The sequence below is a fragment of the Lolium rigidum genome, chromosome 1, assembly GCF_022539505.1.
Source record: "Lolium rigidum isolate FL_2022 chromosome 1, APGP_CSIRO_Lrig_0.1, whole genome shotgun sequence".
NCBI classification, from domain to species: Eukaryota; Viridiplantae; Streptophyta; class Magnoliopsida; order Poales; family Poaceae; genus Lolium; species Lolium rigidum.
In genome coordinates, this window is record NC_061508.1 from 149,129,750 (window position 1) to 149,140,851 (window position 11,102).

The window sequence follows — 11,102 nt, forward strand, 5'->3', positions numbered from 1 at the left end:
ACGAGATAAAACGGCACTAGCATGCACTACGACTCGCAAGGGCGTGACTCGATAACCAAACAATAGCCGTAGGAGGTGGTGGTGGCAATATGGGCTGCTTGAGGTAACAAGTGGAAAGGACACGTGACAAGAACGCAACTTAAGGATAGCATGAGGGAGAAGGCAAAATAAAATAGGTGAGCGACTCCTGCAGGGACAGGAGTATAGGGGAAATGCTTGCCTGTTAGAGCTTGCCGAGGAACATCCGGAGAACTTGGCGTATCTCACCACACCACTTCGTGATCCTATCCGGGAAGAAGCAAATGCTACAACAAACGGGTGTGCAAGTCTTACTACTACGGATAAAAAAAGAATCAGCATGAGCAAGATGATATGCATGACATGGCAGTGATGGTGCAATGCAATTTATCCAAATTAATCGAAGTCGGAACCCCGGACAAACAAGTTGAGGTTTGAGTTGCATTTCTACCGGCAAAATTAAGTGTTGATTAGCATGGTACAACATGGCAGGGGTGAGCTACTTCAATATTAAACGGAGCGGGGAGTCCCTAATTGGAAATCCAAAATACTCCGCATATTATGTTAGGTGATATGCACAAACTACAAGGACACGTCATGATGCAAGATTCAAACATGCACAAGGATGGCATATTCATGTTCAGCACATTTTTCTGATCAAAATTCATATATAACTCTTTTTATTTCGAGTTACCAATTAGAAGATACTAATTTTGCAAGTTTTAAACATTTATGGCTATTTTCAGAAAACAGAAAAACGTCCAGAACTTCTGTTACAGAGGAGAAGGTAGCCACAGTGGCTGACCTGCGGGACCAAGGGATGCTGGGCTGGCGCTGATGAGGCAGGACTGAGTGAAAACTTTTCTCACCGCAGGGAATACAGACTAAGTCGCTGACGACGCGGACCCACCTGTCAGCTCGGGAAAAGGAACAAAAAAAGGTGAGGTTTGCCTCCAACAGGATTCGATCTCTGGATCTCATAGATGAGGAACAAGGTGCTAACCACTGTGTTACTGCTGACTTGTTGTACGGAACGGGGAGCATCTCTCTTTGAACCACTTGAAGCGGAGCTTGGGCCAGGACAGCCATGGCGGGAGATCAAGTCGACCACCGATCTGCCGATTGAGAGAGAGCTGGGTCGCGGGAGGGGTCGCGTTTGACGCGGACGAGCACAGGGAGTCCAGCCATGGAGGAATTGGAGCCGGGGAGGCACCAAAGCGGCGCCGGCGTCGGGTACCTGCGGCGACGGGAGGCGATCAACGATGGGAGGACGGAGTAGAGGAAGAATTAGAGGGCGAAGGGGCTCCTGAGATGCGGAAACTCACCGGGATCGTGATGTAGGGCTCCGACTAGCCGGGGACGGCGGAGGCGGCCGCAATCGATGGTTTTGTCGCCGGACATGGGGAAGGAAACGGCGAATTTGGCGGCGATTGGGGAAACTTCGGCTCGATTCCTTGGAGGAGGACGACGAGGACGTCGAGGCGCATCTTCAAGTGCCTTCAGCTCGGCGAGGGGCAGCCTGTAGTGGCGGCACCATGGTGAAGAGGATGGTGGCAGTATGGTTTCCTCCTGTTCGTTTTCTCACAGAGAAGAGAAGAGAGAAAGGGTGGAGGGAGGTAGGTGGCGGCGGGATGGATGGGAGATAGGGCTAGGGTTTGCTGGACCTTGAGGGGGATTAAAAGGAGGAGGAAAAATGTGGTGGTGCGGTGGTTGGGGAGGACCAGGCTGCTCACGTCTCTCTCGTGAAGGAAGAAGACGACAAGGAGGGGAGGGCCGGAGGAGAGGAAGAGAGATGGGCTGAGCTACTGGGCCGCTCGGTGGAGGAAGAAAGAAGGCCAGAGGGAGATGAAGAGAGAGCCCAGCGAGGTGGGAGGGTGTTCCCTGTTTTCTCCTTTGATTTTTAAAGCTGGTTTTATAAAACCTTTTCAAATAAAACCAAAACAAACCAGATTCTATTTCTAAAACATTTGAAGCATTTTTATTTTGTTTTAAAAGCTTAGTCTTTAGGGTTTTGTTAAATAATAGAAGAGAGGAGGTTTATTATAAAACCTTATGGGAGGTAAAATAAAATAAGAAGGATTTGTAAAATAGTTTTATTTAATAAAATCATGGATGATATGATGCGTATGCCATGATGATGCATTAAAGAAAAATAACAAACAATTATCTATTAGGGGTACTACCCAGGGCCGTTACAATCGACACCACTAACAAGGAACCTCGCCCCGAGGTTCCACCTCAAGGTACGGGGAAAGAGGTGAACTATCGGGTCTTCGGCGACGTGTAGATCTCCTCGACACCACTAACAAGAATTGTTGCTCCACGTAGAACGGCCGACACCACTAACAAGAAATCGTGGTTCCGTTGTCGATGATGCGCTTCTACTGAGATCCTCCGAAGATCGGACCTAATAGGTGAGGGGCAAAGATCGTCCAACCCGCGTCGGAACCTAAGACTCGGAGAAGCAGATAAGAGAGAAGACTCAAAACTCGCAAAGGTAAGAGGAGAAAGAATATAGATAAGGAGAAAAACAGAGCTAATCAGATCTATCCAACGATTTTTAGAAAATAGGTTTTGACACTAGACACAACGTCCGTTGGCAAGGTTATCCTACAAGGTCGGACTAGTGGGGTACCGTCAACCTAGCTCTGATACCAACCTGTGACGCCTCGGAACCGGTACCATGAGGATTCCAGCGATCCCGCCAAAATCCGCACGGTATCGATTCAGAGATGCCATCCGACACGACGTGCGCGAAGAATCACACACGTGATGCTAGAGGAATTAACATGAGAAGTAACATTACAACATGTTTACAATAGAGCCCACAAGATACATATATTACAAGAACGACTCCAACGAGTCAAGATACAAATAGATACATACAAAGATCCAAATCATACGTAAGATCGAATATGTCCGAGTACGGACAAGATACAATTTGGACTAAGAGTCCCGAAGATAACCAATGGCGTCCATAACCCCGCCTGTGCCAAGCCGGAAGGGTAACCTTGCTAATGTCGTCTTCATCGAACATATCTTCATACCCGCCCGGTTATATCCCGTAGAAGCAGCAATAAGTACGGGTTCGTACTTAACAAGACTTCAAGACGTATAAGCATTCGTCAACCAGTCGTCCTTTGTACTTGAGGCACGCAGGGGACTTAGAGGACGCAAGAGGAACGTCATAGGCAATATGGTGGGGTTAAGCGGCAGCGCGCAAGCACTAAAAACCTATAGAGACACTCTACAACATTCGTCTAATCAGAGAAGATGAGAGAGCGCATAAACTAACAGTTCTATACTCTGCAAACATAACCCAGCCGATGCTTTCCCCCTTCGCAAAGAGGTACTTACAGAGGCACCCACACGGTTGACAAGTTTTACCCATTTATTATTGAAGTTGTGCTAACTTACTACACAAGTTATTATGATTGAAACAACAGGTGTAAGTTGTCTATGATCGAGTCATACAGCTCCAAGTCGTCCATAACCGCGGACACGGCTTATCGATAAGATTATAACCCTGCAGGGTGCCCAAATGTGCCCACACGCACGATCAACCCACTTACTACAGGTGGATATCACGACACGCACTCTCCTTCACTACAACAATGTCCAGGAAGCCACCTAACTAAGTTAACCCGTATCGAAGTCCGGCCGTGCTTCGAAGCGGACTTAGCCGTTTGCGTCTACGGCTAACGGGATCGAGCCCACTAGAGGATGACCTCTTAACAATACGTACCGCATCCTACGAGCGTGCAAGAGACAACGGGGTTACAAGGCACTCACGGCTTCCCCAAAAGTAACATCATATCATCTGACCACAAAGAAACATGCTTGCACGCCCGGGAGAAACAAAACAAACATTCGAACTAGTTGTGGCCACTGGACAAAGCTGTAGATTCCGGCAAGTGGTCGAGGGGAGACCCGGTAAGCATACCCACGTGTGGTTAGAGCGATCGGTCTCTGAACGGATAACAAGAACTCCGGGGTCCTAAGATATTTAGGAAACACAAGTGAGCCGTCACAAAATGATCAGCTGACCCACCGATGCCTCCGCTAAACAATTATCAACAACTAAAGTAACCATGATTATTCCCAAGCATATAACCCGATAAGATATCAATAACGATAACGAGATAAAACGGCACTAGCATGCACTACGACTCGCAAGGGCGTACTCGATAACCAAACAATAGCCGTAGGAGGTGGTGGTGGCAATATGGGCTGCTTGAGGTAACAAGTGGAAAGGACACGTGACAAGAACGCAACTTAAGGATAGCATGAGGGAGAAGGCAAAATAAAATAGGTGAGCGACGCCTGCAGGGACAGGAGTATAGGGGAAATGCTTGCCTCGTTAGAGCTTGCCGAGGAACATCCGGAGAACTTGGCGTATCTCACCACACCACTTCGTGATCCTATCCGGGAAGAAGCAAATGCTACAACAAACGGGTGTGCAAGTCTTACTACTACGGAAAAAAAAGAATCAGCATGAGCAAGATGATATGCATGACATGGCAGTGATGGTGCAATGCAATTTATCTAAATTAATCGAAGTCGGAACCCCGGACAAACAAGTTGAGGTTTGAGTTGCATTTCTACCGGCAAATTTAAGTGTTGATTAGCATGGCAAGACATGGCAGAGGTGCGCTACTTCAATATTAATCGGAGCGGGGGAAATCCCTAGTTGGAAATCCGAAATACTCCGCATATTATGTTAGGTGATATGCACAAACTACAAGAACACATCATGATGCAAGATGCAAACAGATGAACGGATGGCATATTCATGTTCCTTGCATTTTTCTGATCAATTTTCATATATAACTCTTTTTATTTCGAGTTACCAATTAGAAGATACTAATTTTGCAAGTTTTAAACATTTATGGCTATTTTCGAAAAACGAAAAACGTCCGTAACTTCATTACAGAGGAGAAGGTAGCCACAAGTGGCTGACCCGCGGGACCAAGGGATGCTCGGGCTGGCGCTCGATGAGGCAGGACTGAGTGAAAACTTTTCTCACCGCAGGAATACAGTACTAAGTCGCCGACGACGCGGACCCACCTGTCGCCTCGGGAAAAGGAACAAAAAAAGGTGAGGTTTGCCTCCAACAGGATTCCATCTCTGGATATCATAGATGAGGAACAAGGTGCTAACCACTGTGTTACTGCTGACTTGTTGTACGGAACGGGGAGCATCTCTCTTTGAACCAATTGAAGCGGAGCTTGGGCCAGGACAGCCATGGCGGGAGATCAAGTCGACCACCGATCTGCCGATTGAGAGAGAGCTAGGTCGCGGAGGGGTCGCGTTTGACGCGGACGAGCACAGGGAGTCCAGCCATGGAGGAATTGGAGCCGGGGAGGCACCAAAGCGGCGCCGGCGTCGGGTACCTGCGGCGACGGGAGGCGATCAACGATGGGAGGACGGAGTAGAGGAAGAATTAGAGGGCGAAGGGGCTCCTGAGATGCGGAAACTCACCGGGATCGTGATGTAGGGCTCGGACTAGCCGGGGGACGGCGGAGGCGGCCGCAATCGATGGTTTTGTCGCCGGACATGGGGAAGGAAACGGCGAATTTGGCGGCGATTGGGGAAACTTCGGCTCGATTCCTTGGAGGAGGACGACGAGGACGTCGAGGCGCATCTTCAAGTGCCTTCAGCTCGGCGAGGTGGCAGTATGGTTTCCTCCTGTTCGTTTTCTCACAGAGAAGAGAAGATAGAAAGGGTGGAGGGAGGTAGGTGGCGGCGGGATGGATGGGAGATAGGGCTAGGGTTTGCTGGACCTTGAGGGGGATTAAAAGGAGGAGGAAAAATGTGGTGGTGCGGTGGTTGGGGAGGACCAGGCTGCTCACGTCTCTCTCGTGAAGGAAGAAGACGACAAGGAGGGGAGATACCGTTTCGGTAGAGATGGGTTGGGCCGGAGGAGAGGAAGAGAGATGGGCTGAGCCATCGGGCCGCTCGGTGGAGGAAGAAAGAAGGCCGGAGGGAGATGAAGAGAGAGCCCAACGAGGTGGGAGGGTGTTCCCCGTTTTCTCCTTTGATTTTTAAAGCTGGTTTTATAAAACCTTTTCAAATAAAACCAAAACAAACCAGATTCTATTTCTAAAACATTTGAAGCATTTTTATTTTGTTTTAAAAGCTTAGTCTTTAGGGTTTTGTTAAATAATAGAAGAGAGGAGGTTTATTATAAAAACCTTATGGGAGGTAAAATAAAATAAGAAGGATTTGTAAAATAGTTTTATTTAATAAAATCATGGATGATATGATGCGTATGCCATGATGATGCATTAAAGAAAAATAACAAACAATTATCTATTAGGGGTACTACCGGGGGCCGTTACAATCACCCCTCCCATTTTCCCTTTCCCCTCACTTTCAACCCTCACCAGCACACTCACACACGACCTGCTGACTCACACCACCGTGCTGCACTCTCCCTGACCCAGCTCAACCCTTCTCTCTTGCTCTCTTGGACAAAACCATCGGAGCCCGTGCATGTGGAGAGGGAGGAGATCTTCCCTGTCCCTTTTTCATTTGGCACGACCCGCTTGTCCAGGAGGTGCGGCCCTGTCTTCTCTCTCACCCCCGTCAAACTCTCCTCGTCCCTCCCCTAGCTTCTAGGCCGCCCTCGTGTCCGCTTCCAACCGTGGTCACCCGGATACGGCCAGCTCCTCCCTCCATTCGCTCTCGCTGCCCAGAGCCGCGAATCCCGGGTGTCATCGACACTCGCCGCACCTCACTAAACCGCCTAGACACCGCCCTGGCTCCCCTTCCTCACTCCTTCTCTCTCGAACCGCCGTAGTCACCCCCAATGGGCGACGTGCACGCCGCGCGTGGACACGGCCACGGTGGCGACCTCACCTCCTCATGCATGTGCTCCTGGGTAACCTTGAGATGTTCTGGAGACGGTCACGAGCCTCAGAGACATGAGCCGCGCCGTCCCCTCCCATCATCTGCACGCCACCATCGACGCCAGGTCGCGTCACACCGTCGAGCAGCCGCGAGGCAATCTCGCCTCCGTCCTGTCTTCACGCCCTCTCGCTGCTGACCGACGCAAGTATGCGTCCAAGGCTTGGCACCGTCGTTTGGCCACGTATCCGCCGCCCCTCTCAACCAATGCGCCGATGCCGCACCACTTTTTCTCCCTCGCCGGACCGGGTGCACCGTGCACCGCGCGGCCCGGTATAAAACGCAGCAGAACTCCTCCGTCCGAACCCTCTCGCCACCGGAACCCCTCCCACCACCGGCTCATCTCCCCCGGTGGAGAGGAGCTCCTTCTCTCCCTGTCGCCCGTGAACAAGCTCGACCTCCGCAAGCTTTCGGTAGAGGTTGCCGTCGCGGGACTCCCCGTTTTCTCCCACTTGGTTCACTGGACGCTCCTCTCGTCCACTCTATCTAACGCGCCCATCCTTTTCGTCCGAGAACGCTGCGCACGACGCCACGACGAGCAGCAGATTCCGCCGTCGCCGTCCATCGCCGGAGAAGAGGTCTCCGTTCTGGCAGACACCACCTCCACTGGATGCTCCTTCCTCTCCTCGTTCTAATGCGCTATCCGTATCTTCTCAGGACAACCCGTAGGCGACGCCATCCCGAACAGCAGTTCTCGCCCGACGCCGTCGGTCGCCAAAAAAATCATTGCTGTTTTGGCCGCCGCGACCACCGTTCGACGCCCCTCGCTCCGCCGCCGCTAACGCGCCCCGGTCCCGTCGTCATCTGCGCAGCCGAGGTGAGCTCCCGGCCTCCGCCGGTTCCTGCAGTGCCGCCGGTGCACGTCGCGCACGCGTGCATGGCGCCGTGGAGACGACGCGCAGCAGCCGTCGATCTCCACTTGATCGGACGGCTGCATGCATTCGCCTCCCCTGGCCCGCGCCAGCTCGGACGCCACGTCGGCGCCGTTTAAAACGGCGGTTCCCGCTCGTCGCCATCGCTCGCCGGGCTAGCCAGCGACTCGAACTGGGCCGCCCCCTCTCTTCCGGCCCGTTTCCAATTAAAAATTGAATCTGCCATTTCCCTCCAGTAAATAGCTTGATAGGTTTTAAAATGTTGTAAATTCCTCGTTAACTCAAATTTGTTGATTCAAATTTCTATGTGCTCACAAAGAAAATCTCTCCCACAAATAAATGCATTCATGTGATTTAGTTTTGTTAAAATGTGCTGATAAATAAGAACCTAAAATGTTACTGATTGTGTATTTTATTTATGATGTAAGTTTTATAAACCCTTTCTGCATGAGGTTAACTTTGGTGTAAAGTAGAAGTTAATACCTTTGTTTTCGCACTAGTATGACATGCGTAAGCTTCATGGTTTTGGTTTTATTTACAAATCAAAATATGACCAGAGAGCTATTACATGATTGTTATTTCAAAAACCACAAATGATATTGAAGCAAAACAAATGGCTACTGGTAGATATAGTTGTATGGTACTTTTGTGCCAAAGGGTTTATTTTTCAGAGAAGTATTTTAATTATAATAATTCAATAATTGAGACAGTATAGATTTGTAGTATTTGATTTTTGTAAAATCTTTTACAAATCAAAAAAATACCAAACCAGATGGGGTTAGTTCACATTTAGTCTCACCTATCCATGGGTATGTTTGGTGTTGGTTGGTGATGCTCCGATACTCGGTGTGCCTTGTTGTTTGTATGCTCTGGTTTCTGCCTTAGTTGATTTACCTAGGTCATTTAAAAGATTATTTGCATGTGATTCTTGTGCATGTGTACTCTACATGTTATTATCTTTCAAGAGGTATGCTGCATGCATTTTTATGACATACGTAAAGATTTAGACCATTTAAATGGTTCCTAAGTCATTTCTGGAATTGCAAAAATCATATCTTTTGTTTTAAAAATCATAAATGGGTGAAACCACTTTCAGTAGCTTGCATTAGTAAACCTTTACATAGTGTGATTTTACCAAATTTTTATGTGAATTATTATGGTGTGGTTTGTTGATTGGGTATGGCTTGTTGTTTTCTTTTTGCGACGCTAGATTCGAACACCGCCTGCAACGAAGGAGGAGGAGACTTTGGAGGGATTGAAGAGGAAGACCAGGGGCACTTTGCTGATCAAGGCAAGGCACCTCTTGATGCATCTCTGATCCTACATATACCTTGTTCTTGCATTATTCCAGGTTTTGCAAAGTGCATGTTTTTCATTTATTATTGCCTGGTGGTTAGCGCCACCGGAGTTTTAATTAATCCACCCTTAGGGTGCAGACCTCATTGGAACCTCACCGATCCCCATCTTAATAGTGATATGGTGCTTATCACCTTATCATCCTTGTCGCCGATTTTCAAGAAAAGGTGGACTATAGGTTGGGAGCCCTTGTGAAAAAGTTTTTGGAAAATGTTTTCCTAGAAAGATGTTTTTTCGAAAACCTTGGAATGGGGTAACCCTGCCCAAGTGGGAGTTTGGAAATGAAGAGCTGATTTGCAAAAGTGAGTTTTGTCTGGAATAAAGTGGAGATAAAAAGGTTTTTGAAAAACTTCGGTGCCTTGGGTACTTAACCCGACCAATTAAACGAGTGCAACCATATTACCCCAAAGTGGGCACGGGCGTAGTGTAGTAGTTTGTCTCGCCTTAGACTGAGTCCCGCAAGTGTAGTGGCGAGTCCGACCATGGACGCTTCGACCGGGGTTCTTCCCATGAGAAGGGACGCAACCCATTTGCCTGTTCGAGTACGCGGGGTACAACTTATGAGCTCCCATTGAAAGATGCCTAGTGGTTGAACGGCATTCCTGAGGGTCTGGTGTGCCGGGACTTTGCAACTCCTGGGTAAACGGTGATCCCGGACTCCGGTGTTGGGAGGTACATCTCATTCGGCATGTCTTAGTCGCGGGCGAGCAAGCGAAAAACCGCGATCGGTTATCCGAGCCTCGCGTTTGACGCTTGGTGAACCAGGGATGATCCCGTGCGGATTTATTGGATCTTATGGTGAAAGTGTACAACCTCTCGCAGAGTGAAAACTATTCGAATAGCCGCGTCCGCGGTCATGGACGGTTGGGAAGGCATGATACCTACTGCTGAAGAGTTTTTGTTTTACAAATGTTTTCAAAGAAAAGATTTTGAAAAGTACTCGGGAAGGTACAGGAAGATGCCAGAGTGGGATTGGAGGAATGTACCGAGAGGTACGGTGGAAAGTTGGTACAGGTTGTTTTGGCCATTTTGAAGGCCGGAAAAATAAATTGGGTCACCCTTACCTATTAGTCTTCAAATGACAATTGTTTTCAAAAAGGTTTTCAACAAAGTTATAAATATATCTTATTCCCGAGAGAAAATCTCTCTCGCTCTTTGTCGCCTTAGTTAGTGCCTGTTCCTTGCTACTGCCATATTGCATATCCTTTATTTCTCTCTAAGGTGGTTTGCAAGTACATTCAAACGTACTCATTGGCATTGTTGTCCCGGCTATTTACTTGGCCAGACTTTGAAGAGGAGTACTACGAAGAAGAAGACTACGACGCCGAAGACGCGAACTAGGACGCTCTCCCGATCGGCCGCTCGTAGGGTAGGGGCCTGACTTGGGTTCCACCGCCGTTTGAAGTCGAATAAATTCCGCTCGTTGTTTGTTGAACTTCGGCCTTGATGGCCTATGATGTAAGACTTCCGTATTAATATTATTCGGTACTGTAATGGATGATGTAATCTGGTATCAGTTCGGTTATGTATTCACGATGGAATGATCTTGGGATCGTGAAATTGTATGCATAACAGGAGTTCTGGACTGGTAAGTCCAGGGCCCCACATTAATGCCATTTGAATCTTGGTCAAGTCCTAGGTTTGACCAAGATTTTAGCAAGTTTAAAACACATGAAAATGAAAAGGCAAGCCTGGATCCTTCTTAGTCATTCTAAAATGAAGCTTTTGGGGGTTCTTGAAATCTCAATATAATGTTTGAAACACAAAACCACTTCTCTTCATGCTTGACTTCATAAGACAGAGTTAAGGGCTAGGGGTAGATACATGCTTTTTCTATTTTGAATATGTCTAGACCTTGTTTATCAACTTGTTGAATTAATGCTTATTTTATATGACATAAGAAGGCTATATATGTGCTTTGGTTTTTCATTTTTATGTTTTTTAATT

At 48.2% G+C, this 11,102-nt stretch overlaps 1 long non-coding RNA gene across 1 annotated transcript; it reads right to left on the reverse strand.

Moving 5' to 3' along the window:
* Positions 1-258: 258 nt before the first annotated feature.
* On the reverse strand, positions 259-1,155 carry LOC124682563. The gene is made up of 3 exons (XR_006996333.1): positions 1,022-1,155; positions 824-928; positions 259-305 (listed from the first exon to the last, which is right to left on the reverse strand). It is a non-coding gene; the product is annotated as an uncharacterized LOC124682563 (long non-coding RNA).
* Between the last annotated feature and the right edge of the window lie 9,947 nt (positions 1,156-11,102).